The following is a 12,685-nucleotide window of genomic DNA, read 5'->3' as shown; positions in this document are numbered from 1 at the left end:
TGGATAATCACAGCGGGTCTGACAGCATCTGTAGAGAGAGAGAATAGGGCCAACGAAGGAATGACCCTTCATCAGTACAGCTCCAATGAAAGGTCATCCAGACTCGAAACATTGGCTGTATTCTCTCTCCACACATGCTGTCAGATCTGCTGTGATTTTCCAGCATTTTCTGTTTTTGTTTTAACCAGTAAGCAGTGTGTAGTGAACCCATTTTACCAGCTCACACATTTAACTCCCACTTTATGTTTATTTTGTTCTCAGTCATTGAATCCTGATTAAAAATGCTTCTCCCACTTTGCCTGTGGATATATGTGAAGAAATCTTTGTAGGTGATAGGGGGAGCAATAATATCTTAATTGTGTTACTGGGATTAGAAATCCTGGGGCTTTGAACTAAGGCCTGTTGGTGAGAATTCAAATCCCCGTAAAGCAGCTGAGGAATTTAAGTTCCGTTAATTACATCAATCTAAACTAAAAGATTGGTATTGATAATAGTCAACACAAAACAATTAGATTGTCATTAAAAAAAGTCACACCCATTCACTAACATCTTTCATGGAAGGAAGTTGGCCAGTAGGACCTAGGCTTGTTTACATATGACTCACAAATCATAATCGTGTATTTGACTCTTAACGATCGCCTGAAATGTCCGAGCGCACCACCCAGCTTAGTCTTCAAGAAGACAGCTCATCACAACCGTCTCAGCAGCAGTTAAGGAGGGAAGCTAATTCTGACCTTGTCCATGCTGCCCACATTCTGTGAATAAATACATACAAAATTAACACAGTTGCTAAAAAGTGAGTGGGATCCTGGGTTTTGTAAACAGAGGCATAGAGTGTAAGAGCAAAGCAATTACTGTAAAAGTTTCACTGGTTAGTGCTGAGCTGGACTATTGTGTAGCTCACTGTTGAAAGGAGAGAGGTTACAAAGGAGATTTACTCGAACGATGCCAGGGATGAGGGAATTTGGTGAAGTGAAGAGAATCTGGGCTTGTTTTTACCTTAAAGCAGAGAGAGTTAAGGAAAGCTGGAAATAGGATTTCAAAATTAAGACAGGTTTGGATAGAGTAGACAGGGAGAAAGTGTTCCCACTGACAAGTTCAAGTTTCAAGTTTATTTATTAGTGTCATAAGTAGGCTTACATTAACACCACAATGAAGTTACTGTGAAAATCGCATAGACACCACACTCCGGCACCTGTTTGGGTACACTGAGGGAGAATTTAGCATGGCCAATGCAGGTAACCAACATGTCTTTCGGACTGTGGGAGGAAACCGGAGCACCTGGAGGAAACCCACGCAGACACGGGGAGAACGTGCAGACTCTGCAGCCGGTGACCCAAGCCGGGAACTAATCCAGGTCCCTGGCACCATGAGGTAGCAGTGCTAACCACTGTGCCACTGTGTCGACGGGAGGGTCAGTAAGCAGAGGATGCAGATTTAACTAATTGACTGAAAATCCAGGGGGAAATACGAGGGGAATTATTTCTCTGCAGCAAGTTGTTCTGGTCTGGAATGCTCTGTCTGAAAGGGTGGCGAATAATATCTTTAAAAAGGGAGTTGGATAAATAATTGAAAAGGGCGTTAGGAGGCATGGTTAGTAAGTTTAGAAATTACACCAAGATTGCTGTCATAGTGAATAGTGAAGGTTATTTAGGATTGCAACAGGATCTTGATCAATTGGGCCACTGGGCTGACAAATGGCAGATGGAGTTTAATTTCGATAAATGTGAGGTGATGCATTTTGGTAGATTGAATCAGGGCAGGACTTACTCAGTTAATGGTAGGGCATTGGGGAGAGTCATAGAACGATGAGGTCTGGGGTACAGATTCATATCTCTTTGAAAGTGGAGTCACAGGTAGACAGGCTGGTGAAGAAGGCATTCAGCATGCTTGGTTTCATTAGTCAGAACATTAAATACAGGAGTTGGGACGGCTTGTTGAAGTTGCACAAGACATTGGTAAGGGCACACTTGGAATACTGCGTACAATTCTGGTCACTCTATTATAGAAAGGATATTATTAAACTAGAAAAAGCGTAGAAAAGATTTACTAGGATGCTACCGGGACTTGATGGTTTGAGTTATAAGGAGAGGCTGGATAGACTGACTTCTTTTCCTGGAACGTAGGAGGCTTAAGGGTGATCTTATAGAGGTCTGTAAAATAATGAGCATAGATGAAATAGATAGTCAATATCTTTTCCCAAACATAGGGGAGTCTAAAGCTAGAGGGCATATTTAAAGTGAGAGGGGAGAGATACAAAAGGGTCCAGAGGGGTAATTTTTCCACTCAGAGGGTGATGAATGTCTGGAACAAGCTGCCAGAGGTAGAAGTAGAGGCAGGTATAATTTTTTCTTTTAAAAAGCATTTAGACAGTTCCATGGGTAGATAGGGTAGAGGGATATGGGCCAAACATGGGCAATTGGCACTAGCTTCATGGTGAATTGGGAAGAAAGGCCTGTTCCTATGCTGTAAACTGTATGATTCAATAAGTACTGGAAAAGAGTAAGGGAGTTGTACTAATGGGACAACTCTTTCCATTGCAGCTGAATTCACTGTAATCCTGTCTTAGAGAGATGAGCTGAGTGTGTTCTAGTGTCAATGGTACAATCTGCACCCTCAGACTCATGTTTCAATGAAGGGACTGGCACTCGGTGTACACGAGATATTAGTCACTAAGGCGCAAGGTGCGACTTGTGGATTAGCAGATAGAAACTCTTCAAACTAAAACAGTCACAATTTCAGTTTCTGTAGCTATACAGAATCTTTAACCTGTGGTTAGACAGAAGGCTGGATAAGGACAAGCTCCATCTCCATGGTTAGGAACATGGAGGGGAAATTTCCCCAAAGCTTTTCCAGTTTGGTGGAACTCCATTGAGCTCATTAATGGGGTTTCCAACAAACTCCTGCCAATGTTTTCCAAGCCGAGCAGAAGAAACCCCAAGGAAATTGATCCCAAATCCACAGGGCACTCCAACACAGCGCTGTATTGTCAGAAGTGCTGACATTAAACTCATGTCCAACCTCCCTATTGTGTTCGATGTGAGAGAGAATCCCTGTCACCATGCAGGGGGGAGCAGAGGGATTGTCACAGTGTCATCACTGAGATTCTACCATTAATCATCACCAAAAACAGCACTTTCACCTCGTTCTGTTTCTGGGATCTTGCTGTGTGAAAACTGGTTAACAAGTAACCAATAATCATCATTGCATTTTAAAGTAATTAATTATATAGGAAAACATTAGAGATGTTTCTGAATAGGATAAATCATTTTATAAAATACTTTCTCCACTATGATAAGAATTTACCTCTTGGTGACTTTTACATCACCTGGTATTTTCCTGTGATAGATGCCGACCAGGGTGATGAACAATTGCCTGAAAATACTGAGACTGAAGATGCCACAGCTGAGGGTAGGTTGTCAGTGTAGCCAGTAAGCAGTGTGCAGTGAACCCATTTTACCAGCTCACACACTTAATCCCCTCTTCATATTTATTTTGTTCTTGGTCATTGAAACCCGATTAATAATGTTTCTCCCACCTTGCCTGTGGATGCATGTAGAGAAATGTTTGAAGGTGTCGGGGTCTGCAGTAGTAACCTTGTCATGCTACTTGTAACTAGAAATTCCAACGCTTGGACTAATAATCCGATGTCGAGAGTTCAAATCCCTGCACAGTAGCTGCTGAATTTAAACTCTGTTAATTACATGAATCTAAAATAAAAAATATAAATCAGTAATGCTCACCATGAAGGTACCAGATTATCATAAAACAAACACATCTGGTTCACTCTGTCTCTCACGGCAGGAAATCTGCCACCTGTACATGGTCTATGTGTGATTTTAGACCCCAAGTAAAGGAGTTTGATCTCAACTGCTCCCAGATATGGCTGAGAAGGCCATTAAACTTTGTGTTTCCAAGAATGCAGCTCACCATCACCTTCATAACAGCAGTTAAAGAAGGAGAATAATTCCAGCTTTGTCCGCACTGCCTACATTCTGTCAATAAATAAATAAAAAGTTGACAAGGGTGTTAAAGAAGTGCAGTGCAATGTTAGCATTCATGTCGAGAGGGCTAGAATACAACAGCAGGGATGTACTTCTGAGGCTGTATAAGGCTCCAGTCAGACCCCATTTGGAGTATTATGAGCAGTTTTGGGCCCCGTATCTAAGGAAGGATGTGCTGGACTTGGGAAGAGTCCAGAGGAGGTTCACAAGAATGATCCCTGGAATGAAGAGCTTCTCATATGAGGAACGGTTGAGGAATCTGGTTCTGTACTCGTTGGAGTTTAGATGAGTGGGGATCTTATTGGAATTTACAGGATACTGTGAGGCCCGGATAGAGCTGATGTGGAGAGGATGTTTCCACTAGTAGAAAAAATTAGAACCAGAGGGCACAACCACAGGCTAAAGGGATGATCCTTTAAAACAGAGATGAGGGGGAATTTCTTCAGTCAGAGAGTGGGGAATCTGTGGAACTCTTTGCTGCAGAAGGCTGTGGAGGCCAGGTCATTGAGTGTCTTTAAGACAGAGATCGATAGGTTCTTGATTAGTAAGGGGATCAGGGGTTATGGGGAAAAGGCAGGAGGATCAGGATGAGAAAACTATCAGCCATGATTGAATGGCAGAGCAGACTCGATGGGCCGAGTGGCCTAATTCTGCTCCTATGTCTTATGATCCTGTGGTCTAAGTGAATAGAATCCAGAGTTTTATAAATAGAGCCTTAGAGTGTCAGAGCAAAGTGATTATTGTAAAATTTCAAATCACCAGTTAGTCCCAAGCTGATCTATTGTGTAGCTCATTGTTAAAAGGAGAGAGGTTACAAAAATCGAATAAAACCGTAAGATATAGGAGTAGAATTAGGCCACTTGGCCCATCGAGTCTGAGGGACTTTGTTTCAATGAAAAGAATCTGGGTTTGTTCTCCTTACAGTAGTGAGAGTTAAGGAAAGCTGGAATACAGATGTTCACTATCCGGATAAGTTTGGATAGGAAAGGCAGTATTTCCAATAATGGGAGGGTCAGTAACCAGGGGAAATATCAGAACCATTGCTCTGCAGTTGTTGTGATCTAGAATGTTCTGTCTAAAAGGGTGGAGAATAATCATTTTGAGAAGGGAGTTGGATAAATACCAGTGAGTTTCCCGATCCACCATGGCAGGAACCAAAGGAAGATCCCGTGGGAAATTCACACAAACACGAAAACAGTTTTTGAACTCCTGCTGAATTCACCCTGGGATCTTGCTGTGCAAGAACTGGTACCAACGAACCAACAATCACTGTATTTAAGGGTAATTTGTTACCATTAGAGAATTGGGTAAAAACAGTTTTAAGGAGGAAATCTTTCTTTAGGAATGTTTAGAACTGATGCGTTGACTATATTTTAGATAGTTTCATATTTTCCTATAATAGATACCAATCAGGTCAAGGATCAATTTGCCAGAAACCACTGAGAGTGAAGGTGTCATGTCTGAGGGTAGGTTGCCGGTGTATTCAGTAACCAGAGCACAGTGACCGCTCCACACACCTATCTCTCTCTTGCTTATTTTGTTCTGTCCTCGAACCTTCATTAAAAGTGCTGGTCTCGCTCTCCCTGCTGATTTCCTCCTGTTATTTATTTTGTGCCTGTCAGAAAAAACGTGAAGAAGAGCAACATTGTACTGTGTTGTTTATTTTACAGACCAGCTCAGACGCCTGCGCTGTTAAACAGCACAATTCACCTTCAGCTCAACCCTGGCAGGTTGTTTCTTGCAAGCAAGGGTGGGGGGGGTGGACACACAAAATAGGGGCACCCATCCGGCACCCATCCCGGGGGGGCACCCATCCTGGGGGGCACCCACCCCGAGCTCAACCTATAATAATGGAGACGAGTGTGTGCCAAAATTGGCCGCTGTCTGCTATTTCTCAATGAATAATCAAGGGTTATTTCGGGTTGTTGTGGAACCAGTTGAACCTGGGAATCTGCCGTCCACACTGCAAAACAGGAGGGCAACCCAACTCTTTCACTTAATGTTTAAAGGGCAGAGAAAGGCAGGAGGGTGGCGTTCAATCTTCACTGGTTGCCCTGTGCCAGTCACTGAGCAACCACCTCCCCCCCCACCTCCCCCCCCACCCCGCAAAAACTTCCCCTTCATTCCTACCTGGTCCCTCCCTGAAGCCCATCCCCCTCCTCCTCCTGTTAATATTGTCTCACCCAAGACCCCAGACTTACCTGTCCTGGGGATCCATGAGCCTTAGTCCCAGCATTGACCAGTGACCTTCTGGTCACTGCCGGGACTGAGGATTGGCCAGCAGCTCCAGAGGATGGGATTCATGCAGTCCTCATTCATCTACCACACAGCACTTTATATCTGCAGGCCAGAACTAGAATCATCATAAAACTAGGAGCAGAAAGAGGCCATTCAGCCCCTCAAGCTGCTCCGTCATTCAATACAATCATGGCTGATCTCATCTTGGCTTCAACTCCAATTTCCTGCCCATTCACCATCGCCCTTCAAACAGATTACTATTTAAAAATCTGTCCATCGCTTCTTTATATTTACTCAATGTCCCAACATCCCCCACACTTTGGGGCAGTGAATTCCACAGGCTCACCGTCCTGAGAGAGAAGTAATTTCTCCTCATACCTGTTTTCAATCCATCACCTAAAACAATGATGTCTTCTTCTGGATTGCCCTGTAAGGGGACACATCCTCTCCACATCTACTATCTCAAACCCAGATGTGGAGAGGATGTTTCCTGTTGCAGGTCAGGATGGGGTGGATGGACATTATTCTGCCCTGATTTTTGGTGCTGCTACCTGCTGAGATTTATTGAATCCTTTCAACTATTTTCCAGCTGGAACTCAGATGGTGAAGGATTCCTAAACATTCAAGAAATGACCATCACCTGTGGCACTGGATCCTAGGGTCAAACATCCAGATTGCCAGGCTGGCCGCTCAGTTAGAAAGCAGCGTCCGTACCTTCTGTTTGTTGGGGACTGCCCTCATCCACAGCAGTGGCTATTGTCCCAATAGCACAATCCCACCTCAACGTGCCAATGAATGGCCCAATGATCATTGGCTACAGGCCTAGTTGGCTAGGTGTAGGCCGGCTCCCCCCACCACCCTTCCCAACATCCCAACTGAAAATTCGCCAGTTTTCAATATAATTGTCATTTTAGCTCTTCTCTGAAATGCAAATTTAATTTGTGAAGGAGTGGCCGGAGCAGGGAAATTGGGATGTTATCCACAAAGATTGCAAACTGTCACAGAGAGGAAATCTGCATCCCATCCGTCAGGGGTGGATGAAGAATTAGGTCCCAGTGAAGGAAGCAGGTTCCTGGCTCTCCTGAACAATAATGTTTTGATTTGGTGGATATGGTTTTACAGCAAGTTGAACGATGCAGGGATCTTTTCCCGAACACGGTCAGGATAAAATAAACTGAAAAGTTACAGCTGCTGCTGCTATTCTCACTTCTGAGTTCAAAGGTTGTGAGTTCAAAAACAATCATTTATGCTGACACTCACAGGTCAGTACTGAGGGAGTGCCACACTGTCAGAGGGTCAGTGCTGAGGGAGTGCCGCACTGTCAGAGGGTCAGTGCTGAGGGAGCGCCGCACTGTCAGAGGGTCAGTGCTGAGGGAGCGCCGCACTGTCAGAGGGTCAGTACTGAGGGAGTGCCGCACTGTCAGAGGGTCAGTACTGAGGGACTGCTGCACTGTCAGAGGGTCAGTGCTGAGGGAGTGCCGCACTGTCAGAGGGTCAGTGCTGAGGGAGTGCCGCACTGTCAGAGGGTCAGTGCTGAGGGAGTGCCGCACTGTCAGAGGATCAGTACTGAGGGAGTGTCGCACTGTCAGAGGGTCAGTACTGAGGGAGTGCCGCACTGTCAGAGGGTCAGTACTGAGGGAGTGTCGCACTGTCAGAGGGTCAGTGCTGAGGGAGTGCCGCACTGTCAGAGGGTCAGTGCTGAGGGAGTGCCGCACTGTCAGAGGATCAGTACTGAGGGAGTGCCGCACTGTCAGAGGGTTAGTACTGAGGTGCTATATTTCAGATGAGATGTTAAAACAAGGCCTGCTCTCTCAATGAAAGAAGATCCCAGGGTCTACTGGAAGATGGAGAAGAATTTTTCCATGTCTCAGTTTCTCCCCTGCTGTTTAGGATTTCTGCAATGCTGTTTAATACCCGTCTCCATTCATTTCATATTTGGATGCAGTGGGTAGTTTTACAGCCAGACATCCTTACTACAATGAATATATTCAGGCATTAGTTCATACTTGCTTTTTTGCATAAGTGGCTGAGCTCTTCCCTGGGTAATAGGTCCTGGGGTTGGATGATGGTGGACTGAACAAGGCAATCGAGTCCTCTCGTTGCTCAGTGAGAGGAAGGGTCACCTTTGAGAGCTGCAGTCAATCTGATTGGCTGGTACCAGTAGAGGCTGCTGGGATTGTAAACAAGTCCAGAGAGAAGAGCGATGCTGGAATCAGACAAGTCAGGGTCTTTGGGTAGTGAAGGATCGGGAAGCCCAGGAGCGAGGCAAGCACAGTGGGGAAGGCTGATTTTGGGTGCCAGGTAGAGGGAACGAAGGGAGATAAAATTTTGGGAGGTTTTCCTGATGCGCACAGAGTACCTCCTCCAGAAGATGCACCCTCTTCCCTTCCCTTTTAAGCACCTGTATTTTCAAACAAAACAGCCTGCCCACTCCCACCCAGCTGCCCAGGCCAATCATTTTAAAATTTGGGTGATATATTACCCTGGTGAATTGGCTTGTTAAGCTCAATTGATCCTTAATTATTATACTTAAAAATGTCAAGTGGCTAAGTGAATTCAGCACCTGCTCATCTCCCGGGTTATTGGGAACAGCTTGGGAGTGAGTGTGGAACCGGTTCCCTCCCAGCCTTCCCCACCCCCATTGAAACGATGCCTGGTGTTGGCTGTAAAATCCAACCCTTCCTCTGGGACTAAAAGCTGGACGTTCTGATTCAGAAGTGGGGCTGTTACGCCCGAGCCACAAAACCTCTCTCCTCAACAAAAATCAGTAAAACAGATGGTCTGATCTTTATCAGTTTGTGGGACCTAACTGGGATTTTGCACATTGGCTGCTGTATTTTGGACATTCCAACAGTGACTACACTTCAAAAGTATTGAAATGACGATAAAGAATCTTGAGACATTTCTTGGCCCTGAAAAGTGCTAGACACAAACAGGTCTTTTCAACTGAATATATTTCATCAATTTGGGCAGAGTGACCCATTGCAACCTTCATTGGCCTAGAATTTGCAAAGCTATCGACGTTCACCTATGTTACTATGTAAAAGGTCTCAGCAACTACTGGTGGCCACACTTGCTCCAAAAAATTATATCATTACTTTACTTTTCATTAACTGATTAAAAAGTAAATAATCTGTGTGTTTTGCTTCCTGGCTTGCTGTCTGAGAATTCTTCCATCTGACTGGCTGTTCAGTCTGTTTAATGACTTCACTCTTCTTGGATGTCAGAGATCCACAATAGTTGGCACCAGAATGATATTAGCATCATAATAGGGAAAGTAACTCTGCAGTAAACACAGCTTTCTTTATGGACAACTTTCTTCAGGGTTAGTGTTGAGTGCTGTCCCTTAGCTGCTGACTGCAAAATCCAGTCTCAAATATTCTATAAATTCCCCCTTCTAGTACGTTGTTCATCTGAATATAACATGGGACAAAAATGCTTTTACTGAGCATCGCTTGTTCAAATTGAGTTTAGTAAAAGATAATCTTTTCTTTGATGTCCCATTCTTAAAGATTTTGTAAGAAGGCCTTGTTTGCCTTTGGCATTATTATCAGAAGGAAACCCAGTGCCCATTACCAGCTTTCCTCCATTAACCAACACCACCAGACACAGATCAACTGGTCACCCTCCTTTCAGCTGTTTGTGGGATCTTGCAGTTTAGAAAATGGTTTCCATATTTATATGCATAATAACAGTAATGACAAAATGTTATTCATTGTAAGTGGTTCTGGACATTGCTCAGATGCTGTTAAGATATTGAATTAATAGAAAGAACTTACATTTATGTGGCACCTTTCACATCCTCAGGACAGCCCAATGTCTTTTGCAACCAGTGAAGTACTGTTTGAGTTGTCTTCGTTTATAATGTCCAGGAACTCTTGCATTAAATGTACATATACATAGCATTATACATCTCTTCATGGACAAGAAACATTACTGGACAACCTGCAAATATTCCTTGCAAAACCCTCCTAAGCATGTAGGGGGGTAGAGATAAACTGTGCTAATAATTATTGGGAAATTGTCAGGCAAGGTTATAGGAATATAGTTCACTTTTCAGCCAGGATATCCCCTTCCCCCCTCCCACAAACTAGCGCAAAAGGAGGCTTGACTCCATGATGGTCAGTTGGGATCTGCAAGAAAGCAATTACGCAATCCAATCAATCCCAAGAAGATTTCCAGCCCAGGACACAGCAGGTACTGGTATTTCAGTCTGCATACTCCAGAACTCGTTGACATTTGTAAATGAAGAGGATTTTTTTTTAGGTACAACTGGGGGAGAAGTATAGTCGATTTGCTATTCTAAAATTAAAGAGATGAATTTTTGGAGAGAAAATTGTTTCCATTCTATAAAGATTGTCCCTGAGCTTTCCTTTTCCTTTAATGAATTCAAATTATTAAATAAATCACCTTTGGTAGCAAATAAGGTTGCTAGTTAAGCAGTAGGACCAGTTTAGCTCAGTTGGTTAGAAAGACCCAACAGTGCAGGTTCAATCCCCATACCGGCTGAGGTTATTCATGAAGTTCCCACCTTCTCAGCTTTGCCTCTTGCCTGAAGTGTGGTGATCCTCAGGTTAAAATTACCTATGGTCATCTGGGACTATGTTAACTTTACCTTTCATACGTCTGTTACCAGGGAGTTAATTATTCATTCATATAGACCTTACTGTGTCACATTGAGCAAAAGAACATTAGGTTTTTTGCTGCAGTTACATATTGTCAGTTAAATCATAATTGGTCAATGCAATTAAACAATTATACGACCGAAATTTTCAATATAATTGACCATGGCTTTTAGCAAAGTGAATCTTGAGTATGAAGCTCTATAAAATTGCAACATGTATATCATTTGAATGATTTATTTCTGCATAAATTACACTCTACTGAGTTGAAACAATATTATCCACAAAATTAAATCTAGTGAGGGAATGGCACTCCACACACAAATATTTACTAATGTGTTATGTGGCACAATATAAAACTTACATAATCCAGTAAAATTGATGTAACCCAGTAAAAACCTATTAATGGTTAATGTTTGTCTGGTGAATGTGAATTTTTCCATTTATTAATGTGTGACATTTAGATAACAGGGCAAGCTGGTGGCAGATACAGTTCAATGTTGGTAAGTGTGAAACCCTCAACATGGGAGTAAGGAATCAAGAAAGAAGATCGCAGATTTGGACTTGCCCGAAAAAGATCAGAAACTCGCCTGTTTTCACGCCTGTCTGGACTTAGAATTCTTTTCATAAGGTTGTCCCCTATGAGTTAAATGAAAGTAGTTAGTGTACTGATCAAGAAAGAGACAGAGGGAATATAATAATGAAAAAGACAAACAAGAAATATGTCCCTTCCTACTCCTAAAATTCTCATATTGCAGCTTTTATATCTGAATTTTTTCTCCATAGAGACAAAGACACAGAGTGAAGACACAGAAGCAGAAGAAGCTGTGACAGAAAGAGAGAAAGCGGATGACACTGAAACTGGAGGAACAGCAGAAGCGTTAGAGAAAGGAGAATCAGAGGAAAAAGTGACAGAAAAAGAGACAGAGGAAGAAGTTGCAACCCCAAAGAATGAGTGAAGCATGCCAGGAATAACTCTCCTCAGCTCATTTTTGTGCTAATGTCTAGAAGCTGATTTCAGTGTAACTAACTTCTTAGTTTTATTAATAAATGATATTGCTGTTAATTTTAAGTGCTGCTCTTGTAAACACAGGGGCAGTTTATAAATACCAATTATAAATAATCATTTGCTTACTGTATTTAGTTCCACTCCCAGTAGACTTAGTCAGAGCAGAACTCAACTGTTTCTTGTGCCACTTGACTCTTAAACCAAAACGGAGGAGCAGTAGGCCAGTTGGCCTTTCAAGCCTGCTCCACCATTCATAAAATCATGGCTGATCCGATTGCAACTTCGATCTCAGATTCCTGCCTATCCCAAAGCCTTTCACCCTCTTGTTAATGGTATGCTTTGTCTGCATAGCGCGCAAAAAATACTTTTCACTGTATGTTAATACATGTGGCAATAATAAATCAAATCAAATGCTGTTCCTTTGTTAAAAATATTCAAAGACTCTGCTTCCACTGCCCTTTGAGGAAGATTCACAAAAAAATCTCATTTGTCTTAAAATGAGCAGCCCCTTATTTTTAAGCATTGACCACTAGTTCCAGATTCTCCCACAAGAGAAAACATCCTCTCTATACCCTGTATGTCCACACCCCCCCAGAATCTGAATCAAGCTATCTCTTACCCTTCTAAACTCCAGTGAATACAAGCTGAGATTGTCTTAGAGAAATGTTGGTCAATCTGCCCATTCCTGGTATTCATCTTAAAGCTTCTCTGAACTGCTTCCAACAGTTATATTTTTCCTTAAATAAGAAGACCAGTACTCCAGAGGTGGTCTCACCAGTGCTATGTACAACCAAAGCATACTTTTATAATCC

This window comes from Carcharhinus amblyrhynchos, chromosome 27, assembly GCF_965287045.1.
Source record: "Carcharhinus amblyrhynchos chromosome 27, sCarAmb.v2.hapA, whole genome shotgun sequence".
Classification (NCBI taxonomy): Eukaryota; Metazoa; Chordata; class Chondrichthyes; order Carcharhiniformes; family Carcharhinidae; genus Carcharhinus; species Carcharhinus amblyrhynchos.
The sequence above is the reverse complement of the archived record's forward strand: the minus strand, read 5'-3'. Positions refer to the sequence as shown.